Source organism: Thalassophryne amazonica, chromosome 14 (genome assembly GCF_902500255.1).
Source record: "Thalassophryne amazonica chromosome 14, fThaAma1.1, whole genome shotgun sequence".
NCBI lineage: Eukaryota > Metazoa > Chordata > Actinopteri > Batrachoidiformes > Batrachoididae > Thalassophryne > Thalassophryne amazonica.
In genome coordinates, this window is record NC_047116.1 from 6,371,817 (window position 1) to 6,392,708 (window position 20,892).

Sequence of the window (20,892 nt, forward strand, 5' to 3'; positions counted from 1 at the left end):
CTTTGCTGCCTGGTGCTACACAAACCATCTACAGCTCAACACCTCAAAGACAAAGAGCTGGTCTTTGACTTTGTAAAGTCAGGCCAAGACTGCAACAAGTTCTGATCCAGGGAGCTGAGTGGAGGCTGTGGATTTCTACAAGTACCTTGGGCTGTGGCTGGACAGCAAACTGGACTGGACACCCACACCAAGCACCTGTACAGGAAGGGGCACAGCAGGCTGTACTTTCTGAGGAGGCTGCCGTCATTTAACATCTGCAAGAACTCCTGTGGATGTTCTAACAGTCTGTAGTAGCCAGTGTCCTCTTTTACACCGTGGTGTGCTGGGGGGCAACACATCCAAGAAGGACACATCAGGCTGGGACAAACTGATCAGGCGGGCTGGCTCTATAGTGGCAGAAAGAGAACCCTGGACAAACTGCTGGACATTATGGACGATGCCAGTCACCCTCTGCACACCGTCATCAGCAGCCCGAGGAGCCTCTTTAGCCACAGACTGCTCCTTCTCAAGTGCAGGACCAACAGATTGAAAAAGTCCTTTGTCCCTCAAAACAGGGACGGGAATGAGAGGAACAGTAGTAGCCAGTAACCCAGTAGTAGTATGTCTGGTATTTATATTTATATTTGCATTTTTTTTTTTTTTTTTTTACTTTCACTTTTTTCATGGTTGTGTGAAGCCATTTATTGTCAAACAACTGTGTTTACTCTTTTTAAATGATAATGACAACAGAAACTACCCAAATGATACTGATCGAAAGTTTACATACTCCTGGGCTTAATACCGAGTTGCCCCCTTTAACATCAATGGCAGCTTGGAGTCTTTTGTGATAGTTGTGCCTGAAGCTCTTTATTTTCTGTGATGGTAAAGTTGCCACTGAATATGTCTTGGACATCAACCATGAAGAAATACAAACAGTAAGGCACTCGATGGTAAATCTGCATGGAGTTATATGTCTTCATGATGAAGTACTTTTGAGGAGAATTTTCTTAAAACGAAAAGTTTAGCTACAAATTGCCAGAAGGTACATCTGAGATACAAGCCTAGATGTGATCTGTTCTGGTGAAAGAATATCCTCCTCTGCTTCACAGCCACAGAAGCCTATAACTTCTTCTGGGTTGTCTGGGGGGCCTTGGTGGCTTTCCTCACTCCTCTGCTTCTTACAGAAGTCCGGGGCAAAGCCCCAGACCCTCAATGACAGCCCTCTTAACCCGTGCCATTTTAAGCATTTTCTTTATTTGTGTCTCACATGCCTGGACAGTCCTCACCATCTTATTTAGGTCCTTCACACTTTATTGTCAGTAAATGCTTCTAGGACGCATTACCATGGCTAAAAGCCTTCAGGCTCTGGGGCTCACACCCCCTAACTACAGCCCTCTTAACCCACTGCCTGGAGTACCCATCTGGCCTGGATCGAGTACGCCCACAACAGCCAAGTGTCATCTGCCACCGGCCTCTCCCCGTTCGAGGTGTGTTTGGGGTATCAGCCCCCATTGTTCCCGCTTGTGGAGGGTGAGGTCGGTGTGCCCTCGGTCCAGGCCCACCTCAGGAGGTGCCGCCGGGTGTGGCGGACCGCCCGTTCTGCCCTGTTGAAGGCCCGGATGAGGGCCAAGGCCCATGCAGACCGCCGGCGTTCCCTGGCCCCTGCATACCAGCCTGGGTAGGAGGTATGGTTATCAACAAAGGACATCCCCCTTCAAGTGGAATCACACAAACTGAAGGACAGATATATCGGACCCTTTCCCATCACCAAGGTCCTCAGCCCGGCCGCAGTGAAGCTACGGCTGCCAGCTTCACTGCGGATCCATCCTGTTTTCCACGTGTCCCGGATCAAACCATACCACACCTCACCGCTCTGCACCCCTGGACCTGCACCACCTCCTGCCCGGATCATCGACGGGGAGCCGGCGTGGACCGTGCGTCGGCTTCTGGACGTCCGTCGCAAGGGTTGGGGCTTCCAGTATCTGGTGGACTGGGAGGGGTATGGTCCCGAGGAACGCTCCTGGGTGAAAAGGAGCTTCATCCTGGACCCAGCCCTCCTGGCCGACTTCTACGCCCGGCACCCGGATAAACCTGGTCGGGCGCCAGGAGGCACCCGTTGAGGGGGGGGGTCCTGTTGTGTGGGCCACTGAAGAGGAGGTACTGCTGGCCCACCACCACCAGATGGCGCCCTGCTTGGAGTGCGGGCTCCAAGCACGAGAGGGCGTCGGAGCCGCTGGAGGTGACAGCTGTCATCAATCAACACCAGCTGTCACCCATCACCACCACTATAAAGACCGGACTGCAACTCCACCTCCTCGCCGAGAAATCGTCTACCATACAGGTAATTTTCTCTGCTGACTTAAACTTTGAGTATTAGTCTGATCTCTTTTTGCAGCCGTTTTCCTGTGGTGTGCCTTATCTGCGGAGTTGGCGTTTGGTGTGGACTGCGACGGCTTCGCCTCACACCCCACTCAGATAAGTGGTTAACTCAGGAGCTGCACGAGTGTGTGATTGGAGGTGGAGGTTCTCCCTCCTTAACTGAACACAGACTGTGGGATTACTGAGTGTGCGGACTCACACTCATCCAGAACTGTTTCTGTTTTCTGCCAGCAGTACCGGGTCTGACTGCTGAAGACAGTGGCCACCTGGGGCGCAGGGCTTGGCGGCTCCGGTGTTCTTCAGGTCCGTTGGTGGTGAGGCTTGTGTGGGTTCCGGCTTCTCTCTCACCGGACGTCTCCTATCTTCGAGCCTGCCACACATCACCTTTTGTTGGATTGATATAACACATATTTGTATCTGTCTGTATCACGTTGTGCACCTTCACAACATTAAATTGTTACTTTTTGGCTATTCCATTGTCCCTTCATTAACGCCCCCTGTTGTGGGTCCGTGTCACGACACTTCCCCAACAGTTAGTAAATGATATAATAATTGATCAACATATTGGTTTATTCTGCCTTACAGAAACCTGGTTACAGCAGGATGAATATGTTAGTTTAAATGAATCAACACCCCCGAGTCACACTAACTGTCAGAATGCTCGTAGCACGGGCCGAGGGGGAGGATTATCAGCAATCTTCCACTCCAGCTTATTAATTAATCAAAAACCCAGACAGAGCTTTAATTCATTTGAAAGCTTGACTCTTAGTCTTGTCCATCCAAATTGGAAGTCCCAAAAACCAGTTTTATTTGTTGTTATCTATCGTCCACCTGGTCGCTACTGTGAGTTTCTCTGTGAATTTTCAGACCTTTTGTCTGACTTAGTGCTTAGCTCAGATAAGATAATTATAGTGGGCGATTTTAACATCCACATAGATGCTGAGAATGACAGCCTCAACACTGCATTTAATCTATTATTAGACTCAATTGGCTTTGCTCAAAATGTAAATGAGTCCACCCACCACTTTAATCATACTTTAGATCTTGTTTTGACTTATGGTATGGAAATTGAAGACTTAACAGTATTCCCTGAAAACCCCCTTCTGTCTGATCATTTCTTAATAACATTTACATTTACTTTAATGGACTACCCAGCAGTGGGGAATAAGTTTCATTACAGTAGACGTCTTTCAGAAAGCGCTGTAACTAGGTTTAAGGATATGATTCCTTCTTTGTTATGTTCTCCAATGGCATATACCAACACAGTGCAGAGCAGCTACCTAAACTCTGTGAGTGAGATAGATTATCTTGTCAATAGTTTTACATCCTCATTGAGCACAACTTTGGATGCTATAGCTCCTCTGAAAAAGAGAGCTTTAAATCAGAAGTGACTGACTCCGTGGTATAACTCACAAACTCGCAGCTTAAAGCAGATAACCCGTAAGTTGGAGAGGAAATGGCGTCTCATTAATTTAGAAGATCTTCACTTAGCCTGGAAAAAGAGTCTGTTGCTCTATAAAAAAGCCCTCCGTAAAGCTAGGACATCTTACTACTCATCACTAATTGAAGAAAATAAGAACAACCCTAGGTTTCTTTTCAGCACTGTGGCCAGGCTGACAAAGAGTCAGAGCTCTATTGAGCTGAGTATTCCTTTAACTTTAACTAGTAATGACTTCATGACTTTCTTTGCTAATAAAATTTTAACTATTAGAGAAAAAATTACTCATAACCATCGCAAAGACATATCGTTATCTTTGGCTGCTTTCAGTGATGCCGGTATTTGGTTAGACTCTTTCTCTCCGATTGTTCTGTCTGAGTTATTTTCATTAGTCCCTTCCTCCAAACCATCAACATGTCTATTAGACCCCATTCCTACCAGGCTGCTCAAGGAAGCCCTACCATTAATTAATACTTCGATCTTAAACATGATCAATCTATCTTTATTAGTTGGTTGTGTACCACAGGCTTTTAAGGTGGCAGTAATTAAACCATTACTTAAAAAGCCATCACTTGATCCAGCTATCTTAACTAATTATAGGCCAATCTCCAACCTTCCTTTTCTCTCAAAAATTCTTGAAAGGGTAGTTGTAAAACAGCTAACTGATCATCTGCAGAGGAATGGTCTATTTGAAGAGTTTCAGTCAGGTTTCAGAATTCATCATAGTACAGAAACAGCATTAGTGAAGGTTACAAATGATCTTCTTATGGCCTCAGACAGTGGACTCATCTCTGTGCTTGTCCTGTTAGACATCAGTGCTGCTTTTGATACTGTTGACCATAAAATTTTATTACAGAGATTAGAGCATGCCATAGGTATTAAAGGCACTGCGCTGCGGTGGTTTGAATCATATTTATCTAATAGATTACAATTTGTTCATGTAAATAGGGAGTCTTCTTCACAGTCTAAGGTTAATTATGGAGTTCCACAAGGTTCTGTGCTAGGACCAATTTTATTCACTTTATACATGCTTCCCTTGGGCAGTATTATTAGAAAGCATTTCTTAAATTTTCATTGTTACGCAGATGATACCCAGCTTTATCTATCCATGAAGCCAGAGGACACACACCAATTAGTTAAACTGCAGGATTGTCTTACAGACATAAGGACATGGATGACCTCTAATTTCCTGCTTTTAAATTCAGATAAAACTGAAGTTATTGTACTTGGCCCCACAAATCTTAGAAACATGGTGTCTAACCAGATCCTTACTCTGGATGGCATTACCCTGACCTCTAGTAATACTGTGAGAAATCTTGGAGTCACTTTTGATCAGGATATGTCCTTCAATGCGCATATTAAGCAAATATGTAGGACTGCTTCTTTGCATTTGCGTAATATCTCTAAAATTAGAAAGGTCTTGTCTCAGAGTGATGCTGAAAACTAATTCATGCATTTATTTCCTCTAGGCTGGACTATTGTAATTCATTATTATCAGGTTGTCCTAAAACTTTCCTTTTTGCTAAAGCTTATAGTTAGGGCTGGATCAGGTGACCCTGAACCATCCCTTAGTTATGCTGCTATAGACTTAGACTGCTGGGGGGTTCCCATGATGCACTGAGTGTTTCTTTCTCTTTTTGTTCTGTATGCACCACTCTGCATTTAATCATTAGTGATTGATCTCTGCTCTCTTCCACAGCATGTCTTTTTCCTGATTCTCTCCCCTCAGCCCCACCAGTCCAGCAGAAGACTGCCCCTCCCTGACCCTGGTTCTGCTGGAGGTTTCTTCCTGTTAAAAGGGAGTTTTTGCTTCCCACTGTCACCATGTGCTTGCTCATAGGGGGTCGTTTTATTGTTTGGCTTTTGCCTTACAATATAAAGCTCCTTGGGGCAACTGTTGTTGTGATTTGGCGCTATATAAATAAAATTGATTTGATTTGATTTGAATAGTTTATCATTAACAAATCATGTCTGTCTCTTTAAAGTATCTTCATCTCAAGACCTTCATACACCCAAGCAAATTTGATCTATGGTGTATCACATACAACCAAAATGACATATTTACTTCAACCTACTCCGATGTTCAGCCCAAGGATTTTCCTTGGTTATATTGAGTCTGTTGAAGTGTGTTTTAGGGCTCTGATAGTGGGGGTTACAGGTAGAGTTGCAATAATTTCAATACTCCCTTTATTCTGTTTATAGGGGATCAAGAGATTTATCCTTTATTCATTGGTGTATTTTGTATGCTGTTTATTTGGACCCTCTGGAAGTTTGGCCTTAAGTGATGTTCTGGCCAACATCCCACTGTGAACTTGTGATAAACCCCTGAACTAACACCAGATACAGTATATCCCCAAGTGTCTCCACTACAGCTGGAGACAACACACTGCAGGAAGGTACTGAAGTCCTTCAAGGAGTTTGTCCCCGTTATCACTGAAGGACGCAACCTGCCCACTTACTTTAAAAAAAGAAGAAGTAGCTTAGAGCCAAGTTTAATCGTGATAATTAATAATAAACAATCTGAGTCGTGAACACAGACTCCAACACACGCGCACACACACACGTGTGCGCGTGTGTGTGTTGGAGATGCATGAAGTTCTGTGTCTGAGGTTTCACTGCAATCAAACGCACAAAGACAAACAGCTCTGACATCATCACACAATGAAAGAACGGCTGAAAAACAAACTGAAGTGTCTTCATCATTCAGCCAATGTCTCCTTTACGGCTAAATAAAGAGATCAAAACAAAATCTGTTAAAGAATTCAAACAAAGACATATTTCATCATGAGGAGGAGAATTTGACTTTTTAAATAAACATCACATTTGTTTGTTTTTGTTTTTTGTCATCATATTCTCCTGTCAGTTGTGAAATATCAGTTTCGTGGAACCAGCTCACTGTATTTTGTTTTATGATGTGTGCATTTTGTCTACATGTGTATCATGATCATGATGTTATTTTACAAACTGGTTTGTGGCTAAGCAGTTATGTGCACTTGTTTCCAGTGCAGAAGGTTCCTGGTTTAAGGCCCGTTGTCCATGTAATGTGGAGTTGCGTCACAAAGAGCATTTGTGTCTAAAGCACCCCAGACTGAAGGTGAAGGGACTTAATTACTTACAGTGACTGTCCACCGGCCTGCAGGGAACCCTTTGGGAGAGTCGTTGGCAGGACTGGCACTTTACACCCCTATCACACCTTGACGATTTAGCCAATGTATCATGAGCATATTAAAAATGCTAGCATATGCAGGCATACGAGGTCTGTCCATAAAGTATCGTACCTTTTTATTTTTTTCAAAAACTATATGGATTTCATTCATATGTTTTTACGTCAGACATGCTTGAACCCTCGTGCGCATGCGTGAGTTTTTTTCCACGCCTGTCGGTGACGTCATTCGCCTGTGAGCACGCCTTGTGGAAGGAGTGGTCCCGCCCCCTCGTCGGATTTTCATTGTCTGGAAATGGCGGAATGAAAAGGACTTTTTTTCCATCAGAATTTTTTCAGAAGCTGTTAGAGACTGGCAACTGGAAACCATTCGAAAAATTTATCTGGCTTTCAGTGAAAATTTTACGGGCTTCACAGAGAATAAGGACTTTAACTACAGCTTTAAGGACCCCTTTAAGGACGGTCGGTGCGCCGCACTGCGAGCTGCGACGATGCGGCACAAACCACTGGATCATTTCTAAGCTGATGGCTCTGTGGATACGAGACCGTCGTGTGCTCTTTCTCTGGTTATCACAAGACCTGGACATCAGCCATTTTCCGGCAGATTTCACTTTTAACAAGAGATTTTGTCATGGAAAGCCGCGCGGAGGCTTCGCGCGTCACGACCGATTCGCTGATGAAACGAGACAAAGGAACACCTCCGTTTCGGTGTGTTAGAGGACAAGTTGGGACATGTCCAGCTCTCCACAAGTTCTTTTATACTCACTCGACTGGTAAGCACTGAAAGCCGAGATAGACATGTCCCAACTTGTCCTCTAACACTCCGAAACGGAGGTGTTTCTTTGTCTTGCTTCATCAGCGAATCGGTCATGACGCGCGAAGCCTCCGCGCGGCTTTCCATGACAAAATCTCTTGTTAAAAGTGAAATCTGCCGGAAAATGGCTGATGTCCAGGTCTTGTGATAACCAGAGAAAGAGCACACGACGGTCTCGTATCCACAGAGCCATCAGCTTAGAAATGATCCAGTGGTTTGTGCCGCATCGTCGCAGCTCGCAACGCGGCGCACCGACCGTCCTTAAAGGGGTCCTTAACCCTGTAGTTAAAGTCCTTATTCTCTGTGAAGCCCGTAAAATTTTCACTGAAAGCCAGATAAATTTTTCGAATGGTTTCCAGTTGCCAGTCTCTAACAGCTTCTGAAAAAATTCTGATGGAAAAAAAAGTCCTTTTCATTCCGCCATTTCCAGACAATGAAAATCCGACGAGGGAGCGGGACTACTCCTTCCACAAGGCGTGCTCACAGGCGAATGACGTCACCGACAGGCGTGGAAAAACTCACGCATGCGCACGAGGGTTCAAGCATGTCTGACGTAAAAACATATGAATGAAATCCATATAGTTTTTGAAAAAAATAAAAAGGTACGATACTTTATGGACAGACCTTGTACGTCTAATAAGTTATGGGTAAGTTTTGGATAAGTTAAGAGCATGCTGATATACAACGAGTATGTCAAAAAATTTTGGGCATGCACAATATTTTCGACGTATGCCAGCATATGACTCGCACATCCCACATACAGGGGCCATAAGTTGTAGGTAAGTTATACAATTTTTGACATACGTTTCTTTTAAGTTACTCATAAGTCAAAATACATCCATTGATGCTGTCCATTGATTGGCTGCAAAACTGAAAGCTGCAGTCCTCATGCAAACAGTTCAGACTGTTTCAAATATTAAAACCATTCATACATGGAGTCAATATAAAGTCTTAATCTGACCCGTTTATTTCAGTCGGATTCATCATCACAGCCTGACAAAAACGTATCCACATAAAGCGTCCTGATTTTGGAAAACGACATCTGAAAATACTTCAGTTCCTTCTCGTGGCTGAAGAAACGTAGCGCTTTAAAAGAAGTCCCTCTGTGTTTGTCTCTCAGCCTGAACCAGAGGACACCAGCGCTTTGTGCCACAACAAAAAAATTTACTTATTTTAAAAGTTGAGAGTCACAGCACCTCATTTGTTCAAGTCAGCGTTCATCACGCTTTCCCACTGTAGCCAAGTGCTTGCTCACAGGGGGTCGTTTTGACCGTTGGGGTTTTACATAATTATTGTATGGCCTTGCCTTACAATATAAAGCGCCTTGGGGCAACTGTTTGTTGTGATTTGGCGCTATATAAAAAAATTGATTGATTGATTGATCACAGACATCAGTTGATTCTTCAGCAGTCTGCACATGATGCAAATAAATCCTATTATCCACCAAGACATAAATAAAATTAAATTAAATTTTTAAAAAATCATAAATTACTCCGTTTGGACTCTGTGTGGAGGGACAATGCCGCTCAACAGCGTACGCATGCTCGATGACGTGCTTGTCAATATTTCCGTGTTCCGCCTGCCAAACAAAAGGGTTCTGCTGGTGGTGGAAATGCAAACCAAGCCAGATTTAACTGTTCCGACCCGTACCATACTGTGCAGTACCGACCCAGACCGCTCCGTGGAAACGGGGCTGTCAGCATACGCTGGCTAAATCATCAAGGTATTACAGCTGCATAATGTATTCAACATATCTAGCATATTCAGGGCATTTTTCATACATCGGCATATGCTAGTTAAATCATCAAGATGTGACAGGGCCCTTAGCTGCTGTAAAACGTCCCAAAACCTCAAGCAGACGAGACTCAGAAGGCTGACCATCCGTTCTAGCCAAAGCACCAATAACAACAAAATGCAGCTCATCATCCAGTGACTCATAACATCCAGTGGCCATATTAACCAAAGGTCTAAACAATCAACCAGGAAAGATCAAGGACCCATGAAGGAGAACACGTGAGTTGACAGCTCTGGGTGAGGTGGCCAAGTGGTTAGTGTGCTTTCTTCTACATCATAATAAGGTAGAGTTGCATCAGGAAGGGCATCCAGGATCAAACTTGTGCCAAATCAACATGCAGATCCACATCAGATCTGCTGTAGCAGCTCTCAACAAAAAGGGAGAAGTTGAAGGAGCTGTAATTCCCTGATCTTTTGTGCCCCCTCCCAATCAGAGTCTGGATTCAGTCTATTGCTCAATTTAAAATTTGTTTAGACTTGGTGAGATTAACAGGCCTGGGTTTCAGGACATATATTTCTTGCAGGAGAACATGTTATCTGAACCCCGAACAAAGACAAAGAAAACTTTTTATAACACATAACACAGGCGTGACAATGGACGGACCTCATTTCACAACTTCCTAACTTAATTGGTCCCTGTGAGCAGAGGGGAAGGTCCCTCCCTTGTTCTGACTTGCAGTAAAATCAACCGTCTAGTAATCTGACCCTTCTTTTGTTCTCAGTGCAAAAACCAGTTCTACACAACCCCACTTACATGATTAACCCTCTGGAGTCCAGGGTATAATTGGCTGTTTTTTGACTACTTTTGGTTTTACCTTTATAATTTACCTGGTGTTTACTTGGCCTTGTTCTGTGCCATTTTTTTTTTTCAGCACAACCTCACCTGTACGACTTTACAGTTTTTCATTCATTCTGACCTACTGTATTAACACAGTGAACCTAAAATCACACATAAACATAGAATCCAAGTAGAAACTAGAAGCACTCAGAGAGTGCAAACGTCCGCCAAGGCCATAGGGTCACTGACCCTAAAGAGATTCCCTCCTTGGCACAGTGATCTATTCAACAATTCAGTGTTACAACCAAAACTATGATACATACACTTTTCTTTCCTTTATATTTGACATCCTTGATCATGAAAACATACAACTACAACTTGGAATCACTTTTATGTCTTTATTAGTTGAAAAGTTATTGTATAAAAATGATTTTTCGGTAATGGCGGTTTTCTTCTGGATGTAGCTCCATAACATTTGAAGCTACATCAAATCTGATGACACCTTACTGAATCTGTACAGATTCAGCTACAATTTGGTGTTAGTTGTGCATCTCTAGCTTCATTTGTCGCCTCACACTGACACATTTTCTATTTTCCCTATATTTTTGCATATTCTGGACTTACGCGTAGCCAGGGGTGGGCCTGGATGGGCCTGGGCCCGCCCACTTGTCAGCCAGGCCCGCCCATCCAATGAGAAGGCTGAGTTGACACTCGACAGTCACTTGTTGTTGCCTCATTGTATTCCGATGATATGGTATTGCATTAGCACTGAGTGACAATTAATAAATTTTGTCAAAAAAATCTGGTTCATCTTCTGTGATTTTTATTAATTTATTTTCAGAGTACAGTGGTCCCTCACTATAACGCGGTTCACCTTTCGCGGCCTTGCAGTTTCGCGGATTTTTTTTAGAGCAATTTTACATGCTTTTTTTTTTTTTAACAGCACATTGTGTTCTGTGTCCTTATCAGGCGGGCCGGTTGCGGCACCGGCCGGCGTCACCGCAATTGCTCTCACTGCCTCCGATGCGCTTTCTGCGGGCTCAGTAAACGCAGCAGCGGGCCACCTCCTCCTGTCTGCTGTGCGGATTTGCGCCAAATCTGGCAACAGGTCCAGAGATACACTCGCTGTTTTGATGCGGATGTTGATCGCAGCCGCAGAGCTCCGTGGCCACCGAGAGAGGACTTGGATTCTTTGCGGGTCCCGCATCCGTACCTCCGGAGGCAGTGACCGAAGTGAGAGCTGCGCATTGTGTTCTGCGTGTGTCTGTTTATAATCTTCTCGCACAGAAGAAAACAGAGAGTGTTTACACAGGAGAGAAAAGTGAGAAAATGTTAATGCCTGTTTGAGAAAAGTGTATAAAGTGTGTAGTGAGGGGTTTTACAGCCTTAAAACAATTATAATAATTGCAAAAAATAGCACTGACTACTTCGCGGATTTCGCTGTTTTCTACTGTTAATCGGATAAAAACATCCACCAGAACATCCACGTTGACTCACAGACTGAATGCACTTTCCCTTGAAAGAGAACTGATTGAATCGTTGGACTATGATGACGTGATAAGAGAGTTCAACAAAAACCCCGTCATCTCCTGCTGTAGCATTAAAAGGATTCATCAAATGTAAGTGTGAGACCATTAATTACTTTTTCTTGTAAATAGGCTTAATTGTTAATATTATATTGTAACTGCCACGAATCATGTTGGTGTCCGTTCTGATGGTTTTTAATTTGGCCTCCGAGCCAACCTGTTTTCATGTTGCGGATATATTTTGAATTTTTATTTTAAAGGACTTTACATGACTAAGCGTTGTGTTGCAGCTTGCATTGTCCATGGGCTGCTTGTGTCTGACACTTTGTGTCTGTGTAACTGTGCACAGCGTCTGTGCAGTTGGCTGAGATGTGTTCATCATTAAACTTGGAATTCATTTTTGAAACAATGCCTTATTTAAATACCTATTGACGTTTTGGGTTTAGGCCGAGCCAAGTAGGCTACCAGACTTGCACTGAATGTGTGTGTGTGTGTGTGTGTGTGTGTGTGTGTGTGTGTGTGTGTGTGTGTGTGTGTGTGTGTGTGTGTGTGTGTGTGTGTGTGTGGCGCTGCACTGCAGCTTGCATTATCCATGAAGAGTACTTGTGTCTGACGTGTTGCGTCTGTGTGCTCACTTTGCCAGTGCTGTAGGCTAAGTGATAACGTTGCTTGCGATGTCCAAACGAGGCATACTTTTTCAAACAGTGTATTATAATACCTACCTACCTTATAATACCTTACCTACAACCCAAAGGTTGGGCCCGTCTGATTTTTTCTGGGTCCACCCGTTTTATGATTTCTGCCTATGCCCCTGATTCTGGATCACCAGATCTGGAATCCGGATCCGATCATCACCAAACTTTGTTGTTTGATAGAACATTTGATTATGTTACATCCTACATTTTTTTCAAGCCTTTCTGCCTTGTTTTTGTGGAGTTAGAAACTAGAATGTCAAAATTCCTCCTATCCCGCAATGGTGAAGAATCCTTTAAAAAATTCATGGCTCCGGATCACAATCCGGATTTACAAAACAGTTATCACAATAAGATTTAGAATGTAAATATAAATTGTACATTTTAAAAACATATAGTTCAGGAAATGCTAATGCTAAACTTTTTTTTACAAAACAATCACGTCAAAATAAGATGCAACGCAAATTATTTGTGCCACTCAAAAAAACAATTCCTGTTCAACACAATGCAAAGGGGCACATCGCAGGCCTGACACTTCCACGGTGTGTTGCTCCTCTTGTTGTCCACCGTTGGCACCTCAATCTGCCTTTTGTGGCCTTTTGGCAAGGATCTGTGCCTGTCACAGTTGGCACAGGAACATGGTTCTGGCTCCTGTTTTGTGGGACACCTGTTTTGTCTGTGCCACACAGTTGACACACCAGCTCCACCACAAAGTCCTTGTGTAGCCAGGTCCATGAACAGTTTTGGGCCTTGTGTGAAATTGCCCATGTAAATGTGGTACCCAGTACCAAGTGAGAACGGCTAGATCTGGTTCATGACCACATCATATGACAGCCCGTGCTCACTTGTGGTCACAGTCTTGCCAGTGTAAATAGTGAACTTGAGTGTGTAGCCATTACTTGAAACAGCCAACACAAAAAGTTTCATGCCCCATTTTGTTGGACTGTCCTTCAAATATTGAGTCATTCCAGTTTTTGCCTTCATCACCACCAGCCTTTCATCCACTGCCAGCTCCCTCCTCGTTTGGTAATAACGTCTTGAGGTTGAGGTTTCTTCCTCAGAGGGTGTTTTTCCTTACCACTGTTGCTCTGGGGGTTGGTAAGGTTAGACCTTGCTTGAGTGAAGCACCTTGAGGCAACTCTGTTGTCATTTGGCACTATATGAAGGAAAATAAATTGAAATGGAAAAATTGTAATAAGCCTGGCAGGCACTGAGGATGTCATCATAAAAAGGCCTGACTCGAACCTGCTGTTCCTGTTTTCTACATCCTCATCTGGATCACTTAGGTGGATGTTCCAGAATATTGATCTAAATCTGTCTCTGGACATTTCTTTCGCTGGAAAGGGTATAGACAAAATATGACTTTGTTTCCAGTAATCCTGGACACTTGTCCTGACACCAACAACATGAACATCAGAAGACCAAAAATTTGTACAGATCTTCCATTTCAATGTCTGTCCAATTGTATTTTTCCCTAATTTCTTTTTCTTTTTTTTTTCTTTTTTTTTTGCAGCAATTTTATTGGTGATGGTGCAAATTGTTGTAATTGTGTCAGTTGCGAAAAACAAAAGAAAAAGGTCTTTTGGACTTTGGGTGGAGTCCAAAGTGTATCAACCTGGACTCCTGGTGTTCTCCGAGGCTGAAATCTGCTTACTGCTGGAGCGGTGTATGCATCCTCCTCTGTGTTCCAGCAGTCAGCGCCAGGGCGTGTCTCTGCTGCACGTCCAAGTGGAGATCTGGATCTGGAAACAGTAGCGCAGGCTCTGATCCTCTGTTCAGTTCTCCGTGCGCACGTTGGTGATCCACCTGCTTTGGTTGCTCCTCCAAAACAGAAGAGGGATCATCTCTTTTATGACCAGAATCCTCACTGTCTGTTTCAGACTCTGACAACGTGCTGCACGCTCTGTCTTCCTCCAGGTCAAAAAATAACTGAAGCACTTGCTCCACATTCATAAAATGCCTCATTTTTACCAAAAAACCCCCCCAAAAGAACAACAAAACACTAACCACACATGCTTTCCACTAGTAATAAAGTGAAAGCAACCACACAATGAGAGGGCTGTGATCAAACACACGTGGGGTTAGTGAACACATGGGAGGTTAGTGACTTCTGATTGGTGGAAAATTCACAATCCTGCCAACCAATTAGCAAGAAGGAGACATATTTTTTCCTATCACTGTAGCTGCTGCAGTAGAGAAGGAAATGATCCTTTTGGCTGTCTGTGCGTGTGTGTGTGTGTGTGTGTGTGTGTGTGTGTGTGTGTGTGTGTGTGTGTGTGTGTGTGTGTGTGTGTGTGTGTGTGTGTGTGTACATAAACTCGCAGCAAAAAATGGCAATACTCATAAGTCAAGTTATACTAGGCCCATTAGCAAAATTTAAAAAGTGCTATAAAGGTTGAAGTCTCCACATTCAACACGCATTTAAAGGGAGCCTCAGAGTGCAGTAGATTGAGTGTTACATCCCCTTTATTTTGGTCATGTGATTTTTTACACGAGTGTGAGTCATTCGACTCCAGAGGGTTAAGCCCTCGTAAACTAAAAATATAATCCTATGATTTAATATTAAGACATAACAAAATAAATATAAACCTACAAGTCTACTGATATAGTTGACAGAGCCCAGAATGCAGTAAGATGTTTAGGCTCAGACAATTCAGTCAAGGCACAGCCTGTCCACATATCCCAGGGTCCAGACTCCAGGGTTCAATTTGACTTCCTATGTCTCACCATAGCACACATGGAATCAGAATGTCTTATCTTGGTAGGTTAATTGTTATACAGAACAGCTGCATGATCAGAAAAAGCTCTGTGACCTGCTGACTTCTTAACCTCTGGAACACACTGTAATCCTGAATGTCGAGAATGCAGAGCACGGGCCGGTACATAAGGTTTAATTACTAGAACAGCTAAACAGGGAGGAGCTAGTCCATAGCCTCACATGGAGGCAGGCTAAAATCTGGATTATATGATCAAACTTTGTCCTCCTGCTCAGACCTCCAGCAGCAGCATTTTGAATCTTTTAAAGACCTCTTATCTATCTGCAGTAATTCTGAAAATAAGACATTACAAGAATCTGTTCTGGAAGAGACAAAGTCTTGAATCGATGTCTTGGGTGGTTGCCATCCAGGACCAAAGTCGGTTCTGTGGTGTGGTGGATGCAGGAAAGCACAGCACCAGTGCATGCTCCCAGGCTTAACTTGGTTAGAAAAGTGCTCCATGTGAAAATTGGAGCTATTTACAAATGCAATGTCAAATGTTAACTAGTGTCAACTTAAAGTAAAGACAATAAAGAAAAGATCCCTCTTCCTCTAGTAAAATATGAGGTGGAGGTTTTACCATGCTGTGGGCCTGCTGTGCTGCCTCTCATACTGCAGCCATCAAAAGTATCAAAGGAATAATGAAATCAAAAGATTAGTTTTTAGAGCAAAATGCACTGCCCAGTGTAATAACACGATGTGTGAGGCAAAGGTCTTTGGTCTTCCAGCAACCCAAAGCATGCATGTTTTAGGATTTCTTCCCTCAGTTATGTCATGATGTTTCCTCAATCTCCTGGTCTTTGGCCTCCTTTTGGCACAATACTGTTTACAGTAGTATCGTACTCAGGTTTTTAGAGTCACACTCTTCAGACAGAGTTCCCAGGGGACTGCCATGCCGTTTATGATTCTGTATGACTGACGTAAAGCAGTCTTCAATGAAGTGAACATATTGATCTATTTTTCCCTTGACATGTTTCTAGAAAGCCATCAATAAAGAGAACAATTCTTGTATGTTGTTTATCCAATTGTCTTGGGTCCTCTGGGGTCAGATAGCTGTTTAGTTATCATTTTATGTTGCTATGTCTTTTATTGAAGGGTCGTTTGTCATGTGTTATGTTCGTCAGTGGCCTGTTATGTATCTGTTGTATAGTGCACATCTTTGTCAAAGTGATTAATTCCACCTGTGTTTTATTGCTCTGCTTATTTAAACCTCCTCTGTTTGCCCCACCATTGGGGGGTCCACTACATGGTGTGTTGGTTCTTGTGTTGTTATGTCCTGGTCATTCCATAACATGCTATTTCAACTCCTTCCTCCCCAGATTGCGAGTACACGTGTTTTGACTTTTTGTCCTCATCTTGGTCTTTGGCTTTTGTTTTTTTCCATCACCCATGATAATGACCCGGGCACACATAACACGAAGTTGGGTGAATGAGCGAATTGGCGAACCTCAAAAAATTTCAGCCACTGTTGGGAGATACAGATGGGTGGACAGCCATGTACAGATGCCATACGATCCTGTGGTGATGGCGTCGTGCACACTCGTGTGCACACGCACGAAAACATTGCGACCGCGTGAGAGGTCTCAGTAGCAGACAGTAGCAGAAACAATTAAAAATTGTACAAATATACATAAATCGACAAAATGTGTAAGGACCAAATAATGAAAGAGCACAGAACATAACAAGAACAATGAATGTACTGTTTACATGTAAAACAATCATGTTACTTGTAATGATGTGGAAATGAGGAAACAAATGGATTTCGTTTTTTCTGTTAAAATATTTCCATCCATCCATCCATTTTCTTCCACTTTATCCGGAGTCGGGTTGCGGGGGCAGCAGCTCAAGCAAAGCCACCCAGACCTCCCGATTCACACACACCTCCCTCAGCTCCTCTGGGGGAACCCCAAGGCATTCCCAAGCCAGCCGAGAGACGTAGTCCCTCCAGCGTGTCCTGGGTCTTCCCCGGGGCCTCCTCCCGGTGCCCGGAACACCTCTCCAGTGAGGCGTCTAGGGGGCATCCAGAAAAGATGCCCGAGCCACCTCAACTGGCTCCTTTCGATGTGGAGGAGCAGCGGCTTGACTCCGAGTGCCTCCCGAGTGACCGAGCTCCTCACCCTATCTCGAAGGGAGCGCCTAGCCACCCTGTGGAGGAAACTCATCTCGGCCGCTTGTACTCGTGATCTCGTTCTTTCGGTCATGAGCCAAATCTCATGACCATAGGTAAGGATCGGAACGTAGATCTATCGGTAAATCAAGAGCTTTGCCCCCCTCCTCAGCTCTCTCTTCACCACGACGGTCCGATACAGCGACCGCATCACTGCAGATGCTGCACCGATCCATCTGTCGATCTCACGTTCCTCAAGACCCCGAGATACTTAAACTCCTCCACTTGAGGCAAGGACACTCCACCAACCTGAAGAGGGCAAAGCACCTTTTTCCGGTCGAGAACCATGGCCTCGAATTTGGAGGTGCTGATTTTCATCCCGGACGCTTCAAACTCAGCTGCAAACCGCCCCAGTGCATGCTGAAGGTCCCGATTTGACGAAGCCAACAGAACCACATCGTCCACAAACAGCAGAGACGAGATTCTGTGGTTCCCAAACCAAACCCCCTATACACCCTGGCTATGCCTAGAAATTCTGTCCATAAAGATAATGAACAGAACCAGTGACAAGGGGCAGCCCTGGCGGAGGCCAACGTGCACTGGAAACAGGTTTGACTTACTACTGGCAATGCGAACCAAGCTCCTGCTGCAGTCGTACAGGGACCGGATAGCCCTTAGCAAAGGACTCCGGACCCCGTGCTCCCGGAGCACCCCCCACAGGGTGCCCCGAGGGACACAGTCGAATGCCTTCTCCAGATCCACAAAGCACATGTGGACTGGTTGGGCGAACTCCCATGAACCCTCGAGCACCCGATGGAGCGTGTAGAGCTGGTCCAGTGTGCCGCGACCAGGACGAAAACCACACTGCTCCTCCTGAATCCGAGGTTCGACTATCGGTCAAATTTGTTGGGGAAAGTGAATGCACAGACCCACGCAAGGGGGCGTAAATGAACGGTCAATAGAATTCCCAAATAAATACAATTTATTTTGCAAAAGTGCACAAATAACCAAATATGCTTTAGACTGTCAATCCAAAAACAGTGACGCGTGGGCAGGCCTGAGGGTAGGAGACGTCTATCCAGAGAAGAGCCGGGACCCACGAAGTTCCACTGCCAACGGAGACCTGCAACACACCGGAGCCGCCAAGTCCTGAATCCCCAGGTGGCCACCACTCCAGCTGTCAGATCTGGTACTGCTGGCAGGAACAAACACAGGTTAATGGTGGGTGTGTGTACACCCAGCAAACAGTCAGCAAAAACACAGGGTAAATCCTCCACTCCCAGAGAGCAGGAAAACTGAGTACGTGCAGCGCCTAATGTAATACTTAGGAAATTGAGGAGTGGAAACGCCAGCTCCTCCAAACTTCCACAAAACCAGCTCCAAGCTGCAAGTATACACAAGGTTACGACTGCAAAGAGTTTAGAAGCAAAAACATGCATACGGCACAATAACGGCTGAGAAGTTTACCTGTAAGGTAAGCTGATAACTCGGCAGAGTTATGGTGTCTATCCCAGGCTTTTATGGAATGGTGTAATGAGGTGATGGATGACAGCTGACAGCTCAGGTGCCCCTGGAGATTCGACCAGGCCACTGCGCTCTCTGGTGCCTGAAACCCGCCAACAGGCAGGGCGCCGTCTGGTGGTGGGCCAGCAGTACCTCCTCTTCGGCTGACCTCACAACAGGATCCCCCCCAATGGGTGCCCCCTGGCGCCCGACCTGGCTTGTCGGGGTGTCGCTGGTAGAAGTCCGCCAGGAGGGCGGGATCCAAGATGAAGCTCCTCTTCACTCAGGAGCATTCTTCAGGTCCGTAGTCCAGGCCGATGTGGGACCAGGGGCGCTGAGGCACAGGTAGCGGCTGGAGGAGTCCACTTTCCGGTTGTGAACTGCTTTGCCCCTGGCGCAGGTGGTACAGGCCCGGACATAATCCTGGGTGTTGGCTTCAACCGACACCCACCAGAACCGTTGCCGGACCACTGCCACAGTTCTTCGCACCCCTGGGTGGCAGGAGAGTTTGGAACCATGACAGAAGTCCATTACGGCAGATGTCACGTCAGGGCCTCCCTGACCACTTCTCCATGTCCCACGTGAGGGCGGCGACGATAGTGGACTCTGGCAGGATGGTATCAGGTGGATCCGACAGCCTCATTCCAATCTCCTCTTCGTGCACCCGGGACAGTCCGTCAGACCTCAGGTTTTTGGTCCCGGGGCGATAGGTGATCCTGAAATTGAAACGTCCGAAGAAGAGTGACCAACGGGCTTGCCTGGGGTTCAGACGCTTAGCGGTCTGTATGTATTCCAGGTTCTGATAGTCAGTAAGAACCACAAATGGGACCACAGCTCCCTCCAACAGATGTCTCCACTCCTCAAGGGCCTCTTTCACCGCCAGGAGTTCCCGGTTGCCAACGTCATAGTTCCACTCAGTGGGGGTCAACCTGCGGGAGAAATAGGCACAAGGGTGGAGAACACTATCAGACTCCCTGCTCTGGGACAGAACGGCTCCTATCCCTGAATCAGAGGCATCCACTTCAACAATAAACTGGTGGTTAGGATCAGGCTGCACCAGAACTGGCGCAGTTGAAAACCGGTGTTTCAACTCCCTAAACGCGGCTTCGCACCGATCCAACCAGGTGAAGGGGACTTTTGTGGAGGTCAGGGCAGTAAGGGGACCAACAACCTGACTATAGCCCTTAATGAACCTCCTGTAAAAATTGGCGAACCCCAGGAACGGTTGCAGCTTCCTACGATTTACCGGTTGGGGCCAATGTCTCACCGCCGCTACCTTGGCTGGATCGGGTTCGACGGAGTTGGAGGAGATAATGTACCCCAGGAAGGACAAAAAAGTGCAGTGGAACTTGCACTTCTCACCCTTCACAAACAGCCGGTTCTCCAACAACCGCTGCAGGACATGATGGACAGGCTTAACATGGGTCTCAGAGTCCGGGGAGAAGATGAGGATATCGTCTAGATATACGAAGACGAATCGGTGCAGGAAATCCTGCAGAACGTCATTAACCAACACTTGGAATGTCGCGGGGGCATTGGTGAGGCCGAACGGCATGACCAGGTACTCAAAGTGACCTAAGGGGGTGTTAAATGCCGTCTTCCATTCGTCTCCCTTCCGGATCCGAACCAGGTGATAAGCGTTTCTATGATCCAATTTCGTAAATATTTTGGCTCCATGCAGGGGCGTGAACACTGAATCCAATAGAGGTAATGGGTATCGGTTGCGAACCGTAATCCCGTTCAGCCCGCTATAATCAGTGCATGGATGGAGTCCGCTGTCCTTCTTGCCCACAAAAAAGAAACCTGCACCCAACGGGGATGAAGAATTTCGGATAAGCCCGGCAGCTAAAGAGTCCCGGATGTAGGTCTCCATTGATTCGCGCTCAGGACGTGAGAGATTGTACAGCCTGCTGGACGGGTACTCAGCGCCTGGAACCAAATCAATGGCACAATCATACAGCCG

The 20,892-nt window shown here is 45.3% G+C and overlaps 1 protein-coding gene across 1 annotated transcript in view; it reads left to right on the top strand.

Annotated features, from left to right (window-relative positions):
- LOC117524714 (trace amine-associated receptor 13c-like) overlaps window positions 1–20,892 on the top strand; it is a 32,243-nt gene that overhangs the window by 4,994 nt on the left and 6,357 nt on the right. The gene's annotated exons all lie outside the window — the stretch shown is intronic.